Source organism: Malania oleifera, chromosome 11 (assembly GCF_029873635.1).
Source record: "Malania oleifera isolate guangnan ecotype guangnan chromosome 11, ASM2987363v1, whole genome shotgun sequence".
Lineage (NCBI taxonomy): Eukaryota > Viridiplantae > Streptophyta > Magnoliopsida > Santalales > Ximeniaceae > Malania > Malania oleifera.
The window spans coordinates 81306407-81323779 of record NC_080427.1 but is presented as its reverse complement, the minus strand read 5'-3'; the positions used below and the strand labels follow the sequence as shown (position 1 = coordinate 81323779).

General features: G+C 35.0%; 1 non-coding gene across 1 annotated transcript; it reads left to right on the top strand.

The window, feature by feature from the left end:
* Positions 1 to 14392: 14392 nt before the first annotated feature.
* LOC131143651 (small nucleolar RNA R71) lies at positions 14393 to 14499 on the top strand. Its single transcript, XR_009133633.1, has one exon. It is a non-coding gene; the product is annotated as a small nucleolar RNA R71 (small nucleolar RNA).
* Positions 14500 to 17373: the final 2874 nt, after the last annotated feature.

Below are 17373 nucleotides of genomic sequence, written 5' to 3'. Positions count from 1 at the left end.
TACTAAATAGAAAATACGAAACTCAAGATTTAGATGTCACCAAAGGTTCTTTCTTATAGATAGAGAAAACTTAGTTGCAAATCAGAACCAAGGCTTTTGATCAACCAGCAATTTCGTAGAGTTCTCCCAACAAAAGTGTGAGCACTTATGGATTTAGGAGAGTATGAACGTAGAATGCTTGTATTGCTTGAGCGTGTTTTTTTCATTGAGCAAGAGGGGTATTTATAGAATCTTTTGTGGAAGAGTTTCCTTATTTACCAAGTTGACTTTGAGTGTTTGGTCAATTTCACAAAAGATTTGAAATCCTAAAATTAATTTTGAAAAACTTCCCATTTAGTTCGAATTTCAAAATCTCCATGGAGTCAGTCGGCTGACTCACTCAACTGGGTCAAATTTTGTGCAAGTCAGTCGGTTGGATAGGCGGCTGACAACGTTCTGTCTATCCAAAAATTATTTCAATAAATAGTCAGTTGGCTAGGCAGGTTTTTCATTCTTTATGTTTGTCATTCAGCTGACTGAACTTAGTTCCAAAATGGTCAGTCGGCTGGACAGACCATTCTTTTTCAAATATTTTCATTTTTGATTTTTAAACTCTAGTTTATTTTAAAAAACTCAAATACAACTTTTTTAAAATCATTCTCAAGGGTTTTTCAAGAGATGGACTCTAAGTCTTTTGATCCTAAAGAGCTTCATATATCTAAATAGTATTGGATTGAAGTACTTACAAATATCTTTCTAAGCATGAACTCATTTAGCTCTAAGTCTTCAAGTCTCTTGAGGTTCAGATTTACTTCAAGTCCCACTTAGCCTTTAAGCTCTTCATTTGTCTTTTATTGCTTCAATATTCTGAGAAACTTTCACTTGATTGACTTTGATTTTCAACTTGCTTCCATGATCACGAGTCTTGTTTTACTTAATCCTGAAATAAAGTCACTCAACAATACATGTTAAAATATCTTTCATTTGTTATCATCAAAACAAGATTGAAAAGACTTGTTAAGCCAACAATCTTCCCATTTTTTATGATGACAAATGAGGAGCAAAGATGAGTGTTTCTTTGAAAAAGCTCCCCCTCACTATAAGCATTCTTTCAATATTTTGAGCATGTGACATCAAATACATGTAGTCAATATGCTCAAAGTCCAAGTCAAAGATATTCAATATGCAAATAATGTACTCAACATAACTCATCATAAGCTCAAACATAGCATTTCAATATTCTAAATGCATACTTAACATACTATTCATGTCATGACATCTTTGCTTTCTAAATACATACTTAACTACTTAACATGACATCTTTGTTTTTCTCAATTTCTCCCTCTTTGGACATCATTCAAAATAAGGGGAAAGACTCAGGTCATACTAAGCAATACAAGCAAAGCAACCAAACGAAGTGTTTTGTCATATAAAATACCAAATTATAGTCAAAAAATTACAAGATTCGGGTTTTTAAGGACAAGAATAGTAAAAACATTAGCTTTCATCAGCAAGATGATCATCTACTGCTTCTTCATTCCTTTCTTCTTCCTCTTCATTTCTTTCTTCTTTGTCTGAGTCATGTTCTTCTTCTTCTTCTGAACTATGCTCTTCTCCCATGCCTTCCTTATCATCATCCTCACTTCCTTCCGTGGAATCCTCGTCATCACTCCCATCATCACTGGCAGGAGCTAAACTGATATCCATAGGATCAGTGGTACGAGAGGAACTGGCTAAATGTTTCTCAATTTGGCTCAACCGTTCATTGAGTGAGGATTTGGGGAGTGAACAAATATAGACCAGAAAACCCTAGATTTCATGGGGAAGATGAGTAATCGTGCAAAGGAGCTACGATTTGTAGGTTTTGGAGCAAGGGATTGAGAGAAAAATGGTGAGGGAACTTCGGGTGATAGATGTACCAGAGTTTAGGAACCTGACATTTAAGAAAAAATAAGGTTTCACATTGTAAATATAAAGGGAATCCACGACTTCAGCTGCCTAAAGATTTACTTCAGTTGCCTGAAGAATTTCTTGAATGAATTTTAGCATGCAAAAGCACTTCGGTCGCCTGAGGATTAGACTTCAGTAGCCTGAAGTACCTTCAGGAGCCTACACTTTCAGTTCGGTTGACCGAAGTATCTAATTTTCTCAAGTCTCTTTGCCTTCTTGATTTGAATCTTTCCTAACTTGTTTCCCTACTGTGTAAAAGTTCAAGTTCTCTTTTTAGTATTGCCTTATATAACTTTCTTGTTCTCTAAAGGAGAATGGCTTAATATCTTTGACATCCTTGGTTAGGCATTTCATCAAGGTACCCATACTTTCATGGGTCCGAATGGTTTGTTAAGACTTGATTTTTCTTTTATTCTCCATACTTGTTTAATTCTTACATTTTTCCTCTTTAATGGATATTCGGACTTAATGTGTCCTTTTTTCTTACATAGATAGCATATGGTGTGCATGTAAGCATTTGAGGAGGTGTTGGCATAGTCTTTGGAGGCTCTTGTAAAGTACCCCATATAGAGGTTCTTCTTCCTTGTATTTTCAACTCCATTGAATCTCATGCCTTCTTTATTTAAGGATATTCTTTGTGATCCAATCATTTTTTCAAAATTTTCTTTTCCTTTAGTAAAGCTGTAAATGATTTTGGTTTGATCCTCAATTTTCTCTTCAAGGTTAAGTATTTTTGAATTTTGTATATTTTTACCTTTTTCTTGAAATTTTACTTGATCTTGAGACATTTTGCTGATTTTGTTCTCTAATTCAGAAATATATTGATCTTTCTCGTTATCAATGGAGTTAGGGATCTTATATCTTCTAATTCCTTCGTGATCTTTTCATTCTTGCTTTCTAATTTCTTGATTTTCAATTCTTTTTTATTTTCAACAAGATTTTTAGATTCTAACTCCTTTATCAAAGCTTCATTCTTGTTTTCTATTTTCTTGATTTTTGAATCTTTTTCTCTTTCAGCAATTTTAAAGGATTCCAACTCCTTTATTGTAGCTTCATTCTTATTTTTCAATGAAATATATCATTTTGTTACTCTAACTAGAATCTTATTGAACTTTGAATAATTCATTTTGTAATTCTTCATAAGATGGCATACTCTCATCATCGGATTCATTAGATGAATCACTACCATACTCATTATCCGATTTGGATGGGGAACAATGTTCTTCATCATCATCCCATGCCATATAGCAAGTATAAGCAACCTCTTTGTCACTTGATTCATCATCGAAATTACTTGTACTTAGATTATCCCAAGTAGTGGCTTTCATTGCCTTTTAGTTTTTGGAATCCTTCTTAAGTAGTGGACATTTCGATTTTATATGTCCAGCTTTGTTGCAATTATAACATGTAGGAATTTTATATCTTGATTTCTTTGTGCTAATTTCTTCTTCTTCTTCATCTGATTCAGATTTTGATTTTCTTGTAAATTTATTCTTCCTTCTAAAGATTTTAGCAAGTTTATTGGATATGTTGACTAATTCATGTTCATTCATCTCTTCTTCATCATCACTAAAGCTTTTATTTGTTTTTTTAAAAGATATGTGTAGACACCCCATTTTTACCGAAGCTCAATGTAACAAAAGTATTAATATTATTATTATTTAATATATTACTATCATTATTATTTATGTTATCATTATTATTAATATTATCATTATTTTTAAATATTATTGTTATTACTTTAATATTATTATTATTATTATTTTACTATTATTATTATTATTATTAATATTATCACTACTTTTAAATATTATTATTACTTTATTATTATTATTATTATTATTATTATTATTATTATTATTTTCATTATTATTCTTATTACCATTTACCACTATTATTATGATTATGATTATGATTATTATTATTATTATTAGCAAAACAAGAACAGGAAAAGAAAAAAAAAAAAGCAAAAGGGTGGCTTTAGGGTTTATTTTTCTATAAATATATTGCATTCACACACAAAAAGGGGGCGGGGGCAGAAAACACAAAATAAAATAAAAAACCCTAAGCTCCACAGCCTCCTTCACGGCCACAGCAGCACTCCGCCACAGCTCCCCAGCCGTCTCCCTCATTCTCTCATCTCCCTAACCTCTCTTCTCTCCCTCTCTCTCACTCACTCTCCCGTGCCCAGCAGCCACAGCCACAGCCACAGCCACAGCCTCCTGCTCTCTCTCTCCCTACGGCCATATCCCTTCTTACAAATACAGTCGTGAGCACTGTTCACGGCTAGCCCAGCCTTCACAGACCTCCCTCATTGTCTCCCTCTCCTGCCTTCACTCTCCCCTTCAGTCTTCTCTCTCGTGAGCCACCAGCCTGCAACACCACCAGAGTCTCGTGCACCAGCTGCAACCCAGCCAAACTCATGACCCCTACAGCCCAGCGGCCAACACACAAGGTCGTCGTCGCCCTCTGCCGTCGTCGTCGTCGCCACTCTCCATCACCGTTGTTCTCGAGCTCCTCCACACACGCCTGCAGCCCAGCCGAGACCAGCAGCTTCCACCCCCAGTCTCTGCTGCAACTCCGGCCACCTCGGCTGCTGAAGCCTTCCGCAACCACCGCAAGACCCCAGCTGAAGCCAGACGCAGAGCTTCCAGCCAGCCACCATCATCCTCGGCCACTGTAGCACCAGCCACCCTGTCTCAGTTCCTACCAGCTCCAACACCATAATAGCCATCAACTTTGGCAGACCTTGCAGCCCCTGAGGTCCCGGCGGTAACCCCACCCCCCCCCCCCCCCCCCTTCGGTGAGTTCCCAGTATGTATGCCCACGTACGCACACACACGCACCCCCAGCACGTGCACTTGATTTGCTGTATATTTTATATAGATTTTTTTTATTTTGATGTTTAAAGTTCACTTCTTTATGATTGAATGCTTAATATAATATAAACATATATGTATCTTATTGTTAGTTTATTATTTTCATTTATATATTGATCATACTACTATTATTATTGGTATATTATTATTAATAATATTATTATATTGTTTGTATACTATTATTAGTTATATTATTATTAATTTATTAGTATTACTATTATATGAATTGTGTTAGTATTAATATTATATTACTTGTACATTATTATTGGTAGTATTAGTACATTGTTTATGTATTATTATTATAAACACAAGTATATTATTTGTACATTATTATTAATATTGTTATCGTTATTAGCATGTTATTATTATTATTATCATAATATTGGTATATTACTATTATTATTATTATTATTATTATTATTATTATTAAATGTGCAATGCTCACGTGATATGTTTAATATGTAGGGCTGGTTGATGTTTAATATGCAAGGTTTGGTTGAATGTATTTGAATATGTAAGGGTCATGTGGCAGGTTTAATATTTAGGGTTTTGGTTATATTTATTTAAGTGGGCAACATTCAAATCATATGTTTAATATTTAGGGTTTTGGATTATCATCATGTGGTTTTCTCATTATTATTGTGGTGGATTACTATTACGGTATAATTTTTATTATGACAGTATATATGATATTATGGCATTTTCGTATTATTATATGTCTATATTTAGTAGTACATATTATATTTAGTATTTTGGTGCATTATGGTGTTCTTATTATGATATCTTTAGCATATTAGTATTACTTATCAGAGTATTGTTAGTATTTTAATAGGGTATTACTTATCATGGTATTTTTAGTGTATTATTATATATAACTTATTAGGGTATTTTTAGTATCTTAATATAGAATATTACTTATTATAGTGTATATTTATTATTATGTACTATGGTACTTATTTTTATATTTTAGTATTATTATCTATATATACATACATATATATATATATATATATATTATTAAATATGTTTGATTTTTTTTATCCCTATGATTTTAATAAAAAATGGTACGAGCTTTTTAAGCTTCACGAACCTCATTTCTGAGGGAATATATATATATATATATATATATATATTATATTATATTTTTGTGTGTTTTATTTCTCTAAATGTGTATTTCAAAAATTCACTAAAAGAGAGTAATTTTAAAGATTTATTAAATCAAATTTGGGATAATTCTTGATTAATTAGGTAACATTCGTAAGAACGGGCACGTAGGGGGTGCTCGTACCTTCCCCTCACGTAACCGAACTACCAATCCTGACTTTGGTAACGCAAACCAATCCTACCCTTAACCGGGTAGTAATTAAGTGTTCTAACCAAAGTAAAAGGTTAGTGGCGACTCCATTCCTATTTTTCCTAAAAATACAAAATAATTTTTATTTTGCCGACCCTGAGGCACACGCGCGTCGGGACACCGCGGCACTATGGATTCTTGAGCTTTAGTTTTTCCATTTCTTTTATTCATGGCCATTTTGTATGTGAGGAGAGAACATATGAGTTCATCTAGGGAAGTGATTTTAAGATTTCTTCCTTCAGTTATTGTGGTGGCTTTTGGTTTCCATATTAGTGGCAACCCTCTAAGAATTTTTCAAATCATCTCATAGGTGGTGTATGTCTTTCCTAGTGCATTGAGGGAGTTTATAATATGGGTGAACCTAATGTACATACTAGTGATTGATTCTTCGGGATTCATCTTAAAGGCTTTATATTCGCTAATGAGCATATCGATCCTATTATCTCTTACATCTACCGTTCCTTCATAGGTTACCTCTAGCTTATCCCAAATTTCGTTTGCTGTTTTGCAAGCCATGACTCTATTGAATTCATTAATATCTAGAGCACAATACAAAATATTGATAGCACTTGAATTTACTTGCAGCATTTTGTGATCTATTTCAGTCATGTCCTTTTTCTCCTTAGGGATTTGTTTTCCATCTATTAGTTTGGTAGGAATTAGATCACCATCCGTGACAACCTCCTAAGCTTTCCAATCCATGGTTTGAAGGTAGATCCTCACACGTTGTTTCCAAAATGTATAGTTTAAACCACAAAAGAGGGGAGGCCTAGTTGAGGATTGTCCTTCTCCAAAGGGAGCAACGCCTAAGTGTGCCATTAAGATCTTTGTATAACTACTAATTAAGATTTTCTATAACCCCGCTCTGATACCAATTGAAAATTAAGGTGTAGTCCCAAAAGGGAGTGAATTGGGATTTAAAATTTCTTTTAAATTCTTTTTTGTTTTTAATGAAGTCTTAACCTTTTATTAATTTGTTCAATACACAACAAAAGCTTAAGTCTTTCATTTAATCCACAACCACAATACAAATAAACAATCAATCAACCACTCAAACAAATCAACCAAAATATAAGTAACCAATCAATATATGCTTTGCAATTCTTTTTCCAATTCTCAGCTTTTCAAGAATTCAAGAAATTTAGTTGCATGTAGCCCTATGCGTATGGTTATTTGATTCAAGCCTTGCAGTGAATGTAATTGGCCTTTCAATTTGATAATCAATATGACATCCACACTCTTTCCAAAATTCAGAATTCAAATAAACCTTTAGTTAATAGGTTTTTGGTTGTTAACCAATCAACCTACTCCCTTATGGTTTCCATAAAGTATTTATCAACCAACGTACTCCCTTTTGGTTTCCGCAAGCCCAAAAACAAATTAAACTTTAGTTTATTTAATTTCCAAACCACGTAATGTATATGAATATGAAAATTAAATCATCCATGCAATTTATATGTTTGCTGAAAATTAAAGAAAGTGAGGGAAAGAGAGTGACACCAAGATTTTTATGAGGTTTGGTTTATCCCCTAGCCTACGTCCTTGCCTTTGGCAAACCACCAAAGGATTCCACTAAACCAGTTCCTTTCCGGGCGGAACAACACCGTTACAAGCAATACCCCACACTTAAACACTCCTTCACTAGGCTAGAGCAACGCCTCTCCAAGTGATATCCCCTCACTTGGTCTAACGATCTAAATCAAACTTGAATCATCAAAGAACTATTAAATGGAAATAAGAATCTGTGTACAATAACACTCTCAAAATAGAACAAATTTGTACAAGTTAGAGCACTTAATATACTCCAAAGCAAATACTAAATAGAAAATAAGAAACTCAAGATTTAGATGCCACAAAAGGTTCTTCTTATAGAAAAAGAAAACGTAGATGCAAATCAAAACCAAGGCTTTTAATCAACCAGCAATTTCGTACAATTCTCCCAGCAAAAGTTTGAGCACATATGGATTTAGGAGAGTATGAAAGTAGAATGCTTGTATTGCTTGAGCGTTTTTTTTTCATTGAGCAAGAGAGGTGTTTATAGAGTCTTTTGTGGAAGAGTTTCCTTATTTACCAAGTTGACTTGGAGTATTTGGTCAATTTCACAAAAGATTTGAAATCCTAGAATTAATTTTAGAAAAACTTCCTGTTTAGTTCGAATTTCAAAATCTTCGTGGAGTCAGTCAGCTGACTGACTCGACTGGGTCAAATTTTGGGCAAGTTAGTCGACTGGACAGGCGGCTGACAGCATTCTATCTGTCCAAAAATTATTTCAATAAATAGTTAGTCGGCTAACTGAACATAGTTCAAAAATAGTCAATCGACTAGACTGACTAGGGTGTCAGTTGGCTGACTAATCCTAGTTCAAATTGTCATTCAATTGGGCAGGTTTTTCATTCTTTATGTTTGTCACTCGGCTGGCTGAATTTAGTTAAAAAAGGGTCAGTCAGCTGGACAAACCATTCTTTTTCAAATATTTCCATTTTTTATTTTTAAACTCTAGTTTATTTTGAAAAACTCAAATACAACTTTTTTAAAAATCATTTTCAAGGGTTTTTTAAGAGATGGTCTCTAAGTCTTTTGATCCTAAAGTGTTTCATATATCTAAATAGTATTGGATTGAAGTATTTAAAAATATCTTTCTAGGCATGAACTCATTTAGCTCTAAGTCTTCAAGTCTCTTGAGGTTCAGCTTTACTTCAAGTCCCATTTAGCCTTTAAGCTCTTCATTTGTCTTTTATTGCTTCAATATTTTGAGAAACTTTCACCTGATTGACTTTGATTTCCATCTTGCTTCCATAATCATGAGTGTTGTTTTACTTAAGTATTGGATTGAAGTATTTAAAAATATCTTTCTAGGCATGAACTCATTTAGCTCTAAGTCTTCAAGTCTCTTGAGGTTCAGCTTTACTTCAAGTCCCATTTAGCCTTTAAGCTCTTCATTTGTCTTTTATTACTTCAATATTCTGAGAAACTTTCACTTGATTGACTTTGATTTCCATCTTGCTTCCATAATCATGAGTGTTGTTTTACTTAATCCTGAAATAAAGTCACTCAAAAACACATGTTAAAATATCCTTCATTTGTTATCATCAAAACAAGTTTGAAAAGCCTTGTTAGGCCAACAAGTTCAATACAAGTCTTTCGATCTCTATATTTACCTACATTGAATTATCCAAGATCTATCCTATAATTCCCCCTTTCAGTAGCAAATCACAAGACCAACATCATCTAATTAATGGCCAGTTAATTCAAAGCATTAAGCACAGAATAACTCTGACAAACATTAAAGAAAACTACTTCAGATTAGCATCGAAGAGCAAGCATAGTTTAAAACTGGACTACATCGTTTTCCTAGAATAAAAAAATTAGCTCATACCAAAAATTAAATTAAACATAAACGATTTCATCATGCTTTCTTTTAATTGGAGAGTAGAATACAAAACAAAACACACAGCACCACTGTTGCGCACTGCAAACACCCTGAGCACCGCCGTTGTTCGCTGCTTTTCGGTTCCCAAAAAGATATTAATTTTTCGGCATATAGCCAACCACCCTTGTTGCTCATGTGTTGTGTCTACACAGCACCCCAAAAGAAACCCTACTGCGGCTTCTCTTTTTCTTGTCTGCGGCCCCCTATGATCATGAAAAAAAAATCCCTCCAAAGTTGCCTCCTTTATTGGCTTTTCTCCCCCTCTCTTCTTTCCTTTCTTTTCACTTTTTTCTTTTTTTCTTTCTTTCCAGTGTGTTGTGTGCAGCCTTCAGCTCTTTGCATGGCTGGGTCACATCACAACCTAGCCCCCTTCTTTATTACAAATGGACCTTCTCACCCAAGAAGCCCAACACTCCCGCGGGTCCTTCACATAGCTAGCCCACGAGACCCCCATCCGCACATATGGCCCTCTTCTAAACCCAGCGCCTCTCACAAGCCTCTTATATAGCTGGGTCACATCATGACCCGACCCTCTCTCTTATTTTCTTGTGTTTCACAACTCACACACACACCCTACCCGAGAAACCCAACTCCACATAAGGCCACTCACGCACCCAAGGAGCCCAACTCTTGCACCAGCTTCATGCGCCCATATACATGGCGCTGCTCACGTGCCAGCCCATGAATTAGCTCATGGCTGCCAGGGCCTTCTTCACACAATTCTTCAAAAGTCCAAGCCCCCCTTGCTGTTGTTTTTGAAACCCATTTACCCAAGATTCTTCCTTCCAATGCATGGCTAGCCCACCATGTACGTACGAGCCTCTCTTTGTGCATGGCTTGATTTTAATTTCCGAAAATTACCTTGCAATAATAAAATATAAGTGTCCGTAGATTTTCAAAAAAAGTAGGCTAATTATCTTTAAATTATCAAATGACCTCGATGATCGAAATATTATATGTAATTGGACATTTAATCAAAATTATGATTTTTAATGCGTGAATTTTAAATGCCTAATTACGCAATTTTGATGCGTAATCACACCCCCTCCAACTAGTGTTTTGCTAGTCTATAGAAAATAACGTGAATGCAATCCAGGGTGGTGCCATACAAATTTCAATGAGTGAATGCACATACAACACAACAATACCTTTTCACATATAGGAATATCACCAAATTACACACAAGCTCATTCATACATAATTCACACAATTTTTAAACAAGTCACTCATACAAGTTTCATCATTGTATAGCCATTAAGAATAGTATGCTCACATAAAATTAACCAGCAATCACAATTCAGAGTTAATGTAGCCATATAAATTCGAGTATAAATAGGTGAAATCTTAAAGTGTGTGTAATTTGTATGACTCGTTACACCTAGGATATCCATGGACACCTACAAAACTGTCACTTTGACTTGGCCTAACTGGTATACCCTCAAAAACACTCAAAAAAGATGGGTTCACTTGTCATATGTGATGAGGAGTATCATGATCAAACATCCCATATATTGTAAGGAAAAACGCTAAATGTACAGAGTGGACTAGTCTGAAAAGGATCCAACCTATTTATGAGGTGTCGGGTCTTTCACCCTAGCATCTTCTCACCTACTCACAATATCCAACCAAGACCACCCTAGATCAACTTATTCATAAACCAGGCATGAATACATTTGAGGCATTAGGCGAGTGAAGAGTTTTCATATGTGGAGAACATGTGTCATGTCCCTAACTTTTGTTGTAGTTGTGTCGAGCAAGTATTAATTTTTCACCTCTTCTGGGGTATTTCTATTTCTCTTTTTCTTTCTTCTACTCATTTTTTAATTTCTTTCTTTTCATGGTCAGTTAGGACAATCATAACACTTCTTTTATTGTTTTCATACCACCCATGTGAATTAAGCTCGAACAAGAGTCCATGAAATAAGTTTATTTCTAGGGGTGGCTCAACCTTCACATCTTGAGTAGGCTACAAGACCTAGGTTTCTATCTCCCCACTAGATGTCACCCCTAGGCTAGCAAGTCAAAAACCAAACTAGTCTACAAAAAATATCCAGAAAAAAAAAATAGGGAAAGTTGAGTTTCATGAACTCTGAGTTGACGTCAAAAACTCAAAAGAATGATAAATGGCTCAACAGTACCTCACAAGGTGTCAAAGTCGGCACGGGCGCTCTCTTAGTGTTCACAAGGAACCCTAAGTGCTACAAGTCACGTGAATGTGTATTTATTTTTTTTTTTTAGCCTCAAGAGTTACCATGTAGATACAAGAGTTTATATAGCCAGATTAACACAATTGAACTACCGATCAACCTTCAATGAGTTACAATTCCAAGTTTAGCCATATAAAAAGAAACTACACATAGATGACCCAAGTGTGTACTCCTAGATTTTATGCAAGTATGTGAAGGGCATAAGTAGTGTCACGCATAGCCTAATCATCCATATTTACATTTTTTTTTCAATGTTATTCAAAGATGAGAAAGATTGAAGAAAAGAAAGAAACTTCCTTGGCTTCTTGGTGAATCCGTCGAGGAATTAAATTTTTAGCTCTGTACTCGTGCCAAATAAACCTGCATCAAAAATCTAAATTATTCAAAAGTGAATAGATAAATAAATAAAGTAATAAATATAAAAGAAATAAACAAAAGAAAAACTCTTTGGGGTGCCTCCCATAAGCGCTTGTTTTAACATCTCCAGCCAGACTTTTCAATCTTCATCAACCAAGATCTCCAAGAGGAATAAATGCACAGTTGCTCTCTATTTGTTCTCCATAGTAGTGCTTCAATCTCTAACCATTAACTCTGAATATATTCCCTGTCTTGTCCTTCAAGTCTATTGCTCCAAAAGGGAAAACTTTGTCAATTGTATAAGGACCTATCCATCTTGACCTTAACTTACCTGGGAAGAGTTTTAATCTTGAGTTGAAGAGTTTAATCTGTTTGTCATGCCCCTTCGTCATCCGCTCTTTGTAGATTTTTGCATTTTCATACGCATCACCTGAGAACGCATAGAGAAGATGCTTAGGGAATTGCTTCAACTCTGGAGATATAGGTTGCTGCATCTTTTCTTTAGAGATTACAAAATCCATTTTTGCTACCATAGGTTCTAGCCTCCCCACACACTGCTATGTTGTAATCTGCTACAAGGATCGTTTTAGGTGATCAGCTAGTACATCTTTTTGAAAGGCTTTTTCTACACCCTGCTGAATGACATTTACCCAAAAGCAAGTGCTTGGATCTTCTAGGAATCTCATATCTTGGTAGATGTTGAACATAACTTCTTTGTCCACTCTCAATGTTAACTCACCCTTTTGAACATCAATTAAAGCCCTTCCAGTGGCCAAGAATGGTCAGCCATGAATTAGTGGAACTTCTTAGTCTTCCTCCATATCTAACACCATAAAATCAACAGGAAAAATGAATTTTTCTACCTTTACCAATACGTCTTCTATGATTCCACGTGGATACTTGATGGATTGATCTACTAATTGCAAAGAAATGGTTGTTTGTTTCATCTCTAAGTCCCAATTTCCAACAAACAAAATGTGGCATAAGATTAATGCTAGCACCAAGATCATATAAAACTTTATTAAAAAATGAATTTTCAATGGTGCAAGGCAAAGTAAAACTCCCTGGATCTTTTAATTTTTGAGACAATTTCTTTTGAGGAATAGCACTACACTCCTCGGTAAGGTTCACTGTTTCGAACTCCTCCAACCTTCTTTTCTTTGAAATGATGTCCTTCAGGAATTTGACATAGTTTGGCATTTGTTCCAAGGCATATGCAAAAGGAACATTTATGTAAATTTTCTTTAAAATATCCAAAAACTTAGAAAATTGCTTATCTAATTTTTGTTTTTGAAAACATTAAGGATAAGGAAGTGGAGTAGAGGAAATAGGAGGATTGTTAGGAAATGAAATTTCTGGTGGTGTGTCAGTCTTTACTGGTGCATCATCAACAATCTCCTCTTCTTCCCCTTTATTCTTGCTTTGGCCAATATTTTCAGTTGTAGGGGTAGACATGGTTTCCTTTGCTAGTGACTTCTCAATTTCTTTTCCACTCCGAAGTGTGATGGCCTTGCATTGTTCCTTAAGATTCACTTCTGTGTTGCTATGAAAAGTTCCTCTTTGTTGGAAATTTATGGTCATGGCCAGTTGCCTGATTTGTATTTCAAGATTCTTCATGGAAACTCCTATATGGCAACAATAAGTCTCAATGTTGTCTAGCCGTGAATCGGTCTTTTTAAACCTTACTTTTGTCTCTTCAACAAATGATATCATGGCATCCTCAAGTGACATCTTCTTCTCACCTTGATAGCTATCAAGTCCTGAAGGAGGTTGTAGCACATTCCTTGTATTTCCATAGGAAAAATTCTCATGATTTCGAAGCCCTAGATGGTAATATTGTGGCAAAGGATCACCACGATAATTGTAGTTCTGATTGTTGATGTATTGAACATGTTCTTGACTCACTCCATTGCTCAGATTTGTCATACTTGTAATTACCACATATTCTGCACTTTGTGGTATCCTTTGGGTAGTCAAAGCTGAAATCTTATGAGATAGAGAAGGAACTTGAGCAAAAAGTGCAGCAAATGGCTCCAATTCATGAATCCAAGTAACTTTCTTAGTCATAGTTCTTTCAGTTGGCCACTAATAGTTATTTGAGGCCATTTCTTCCAAAAGAGAAGTAGCACCCTCAGGTGTCTTTGACATCAAAGTTCCCCCAGACGCAACATCAACTAAAGTCTGAGTTTGTCCATTTAACCTATTATAGAACATCTGAATTTGCAACAAATCCGGCAATCCATGTTGTGGGCAGCGTTGAATCAAATCTTTATATCTTTCCCATGCTTCATAGAGTGATTCAAAATCATTTTTCTTGAATTGACCAATCTCACTCCTAAGTTGGGCTATTTTTACAAGTGGTGGAAAGAATTTAACAAGAAACTTTTCATCCATATCCTGCCAACTAGTGATACTTCCCGATTGTAAAGATTGTAGCCAACCTCTTGCCTTATCCCTTAATGAAAAAGGGAACAGTCTCAGTCTAATGGTGTCTTCAGTAACACCATTGATCTTTACAATGTCTCAAATCTCTAGAAACATCGCCAAATGAATATTGGGATCATCAAGTGGTGATCTACTGAATTGGGCTTGTTGTACCATGCTGATCAAGGAGGGTTTGAGCTCAAAATTGATGGCATTAATGGTCTAGCGTTTAATACCCGAGTAGTTGTCATTCACAGATGGCCTTACATAACCCTTCAAGGTGCATAGCTGCACATTCTGCTGTCCGTTCTACATGGCTAGTACCTTCTTCTTTCTTAGTGCTCTAAGAGTTCTTTCAATCTCCAAATCAAAAGTTGAAATTTAGGATAGCAACCAAGAGGGGGTGAATTGGTTTATTTAGTTTAAACTTATAATTTTTCTTTTTATTCTTACTTGTTGTAATTCAAGACTCTAAAAGTGAATTAATCAATTTGCAATTTAAACCAAATCACACCACAAACTTAAAACAAAATACAATCCAATCAAATATAAAACTCAACCAATCATTTAAGAATAATTTTTCCCTTTGATAGAAGTCTAGCAGCTGCTTCGCAAATCCTGTTTTGAATGAATTTTTATTGCTTTATCTCTTAACCAAGATTTTCGCAAATTAACCAACGTACTCCCTTTTTGGGTTTCCGCAAATGATTAATAAAAACGTACTTTCTTAAATCAAGAAACTTCCTTGAATATGATGTATAAGCCCTGCAACCTGCACTTGATATACACAGTATATAATGCGGAAAGTAAAGAAAGTAAGGAAAAGAAGAACACCAAGATTTACGAGGTTTGGCTTATTCCCAGCCTACATCCTCGCCTTTGGTCAATTCCACCAAAGGATTCCACTAAGTATGCTCTTTACCGGGCAGAGCAAGCCTTTAAAAAAATCCCTCTTTTAGGTAGAGAAACCTCTCCAAGTAAACAATCCTCACTTGGTACAACGATCCAAACAAGTCTTGAACCGTCAATAATACAAAGAGATTGTTATAATGATCTGTGTACAAAATAGACTCTCGAAACAGAGTAGAGTTGTACAAGTTAGGGCACAATCAATACTTCAACCAAATAAACAATAAAGAAACTATGAAGCCCAAGTGTTTAGAGATCACCAAGACTTTGTTTTGAATAATCAAACTCAAAGTATGTATCTTGGCTTTGATGTTTCAGCAGAGTTTCAGAACTTTTCTCCCAGATGGAGTGAGAGCAATAGAATGCTTTGAGAAATTGAATGCTTTAATTTCAAGAGAGCTGAGTAATTGCTTGGATGATCAAATTCTTAAGTTTGAAGGAGTATTTATAAGCATTGTTGGCTTAGTTTCCTTGTTCCCCAAGAGTCTTTGAGTAGTTTCTAAGTTTTTGTAATGTTCATATTTTGAAAAACCAAATTTTGAAATTTTCCCGTTGGGGTTTAAAAAAATAAAATCCGTGGAGTTAGTCGGCTGGGCAGGCGACTAGGTAGTTCAAATATCACAAGGTCTGTCGACTGGAAGGCGACTGGCACCATTCTATCTCCCAAAACTTATTTCAAGAAATTGTCAACGGCTGGCAAAACACAGTTCATTTTGAGTCAGTCAGCTGACTGTCAAATGGCTGGGTAATTTTGCCTTGGTTAAGTCAGTCGGTTGGACAGATAAAAGACTGGTTTTTCTTTTTGATTTTTCCATTTCATCTTTACACTTATGATTTAATTTTTCATAAAATATTTCGGGAATTTAAAAAATGAGTTTCTTAAGTTCTTATTGGTCCCTTAAAGAGCTTCATATTTTCTAAATTGTCACTTGACACGAAGTACTTACAACAAGCTTTTCTTTAAACATGATGCTTCAAGTCTTCGATAAGCCTCTTGACTTCAAGTCCCTTTTTTATCTTTAAGCTATTAAATACTGAGGCTTCAAGTCTTTTTCTTTACTACTTTAGTTGAAGCTTTCTCTTGATATTCATAACTTGTTCTCTTGATATAATGAAAATGCACAACTTTTTTTCTTGATGATGCTTTAATTCATAGCTTCTTTCTCTTGTGTTGAGATATATATTCTTGAAACAAAAACACTCAACAAGCAAGTTATACCAGCATTATTTGTTATCGTCAAAATAAGATTGAAAAGCCTCGTTTGGCCAACAATCTGTCCCTTTTTGATGATGACAAATAAGAAACAAAGATGAGGATAAAAATAAACTCCTTACTATATGCATATGTATCCAATACCAAAACTCATAGTTTTCATGCACATACACATCCATAGATATACATCCACATAAGCATTAGATACATAGTTCATAATATTCCATTCATAGGAAAAAAATGCGTAGAAAAAAAAAATACTCATGTACTCATAACATTAAGTAGAGTTATAACATTCAGCAGAGTCATAACATTAAGTACTCATGTACTTCTATCTTTGCTTGTCATAAAAACTCTCCCCCTTTGGACATCAATCAAAAAGTAGGGGAAATAAGGAAGCAAAGCTACCATCCAAAATTATAGTACATATCAAAATAAAAAATAGTTTTTCAAGGAAAATAGAACATCAATTATCATCAGCTTCATCTTCATCTTCTTCTTCTTTGCCTGATTCATCAGCTTCATCTTCATATTCTTCTTCTTCTTCTTCTTCTTATTCATTAGCTTCACCTTCCTCATTTTCTTCTTCTGTGTTTGCCTTATCATCACTGTTGCCATCTTGAGAGTCCTCTTCATCACTACCATCAGTACTCGCCGGAGCTGAACTAATA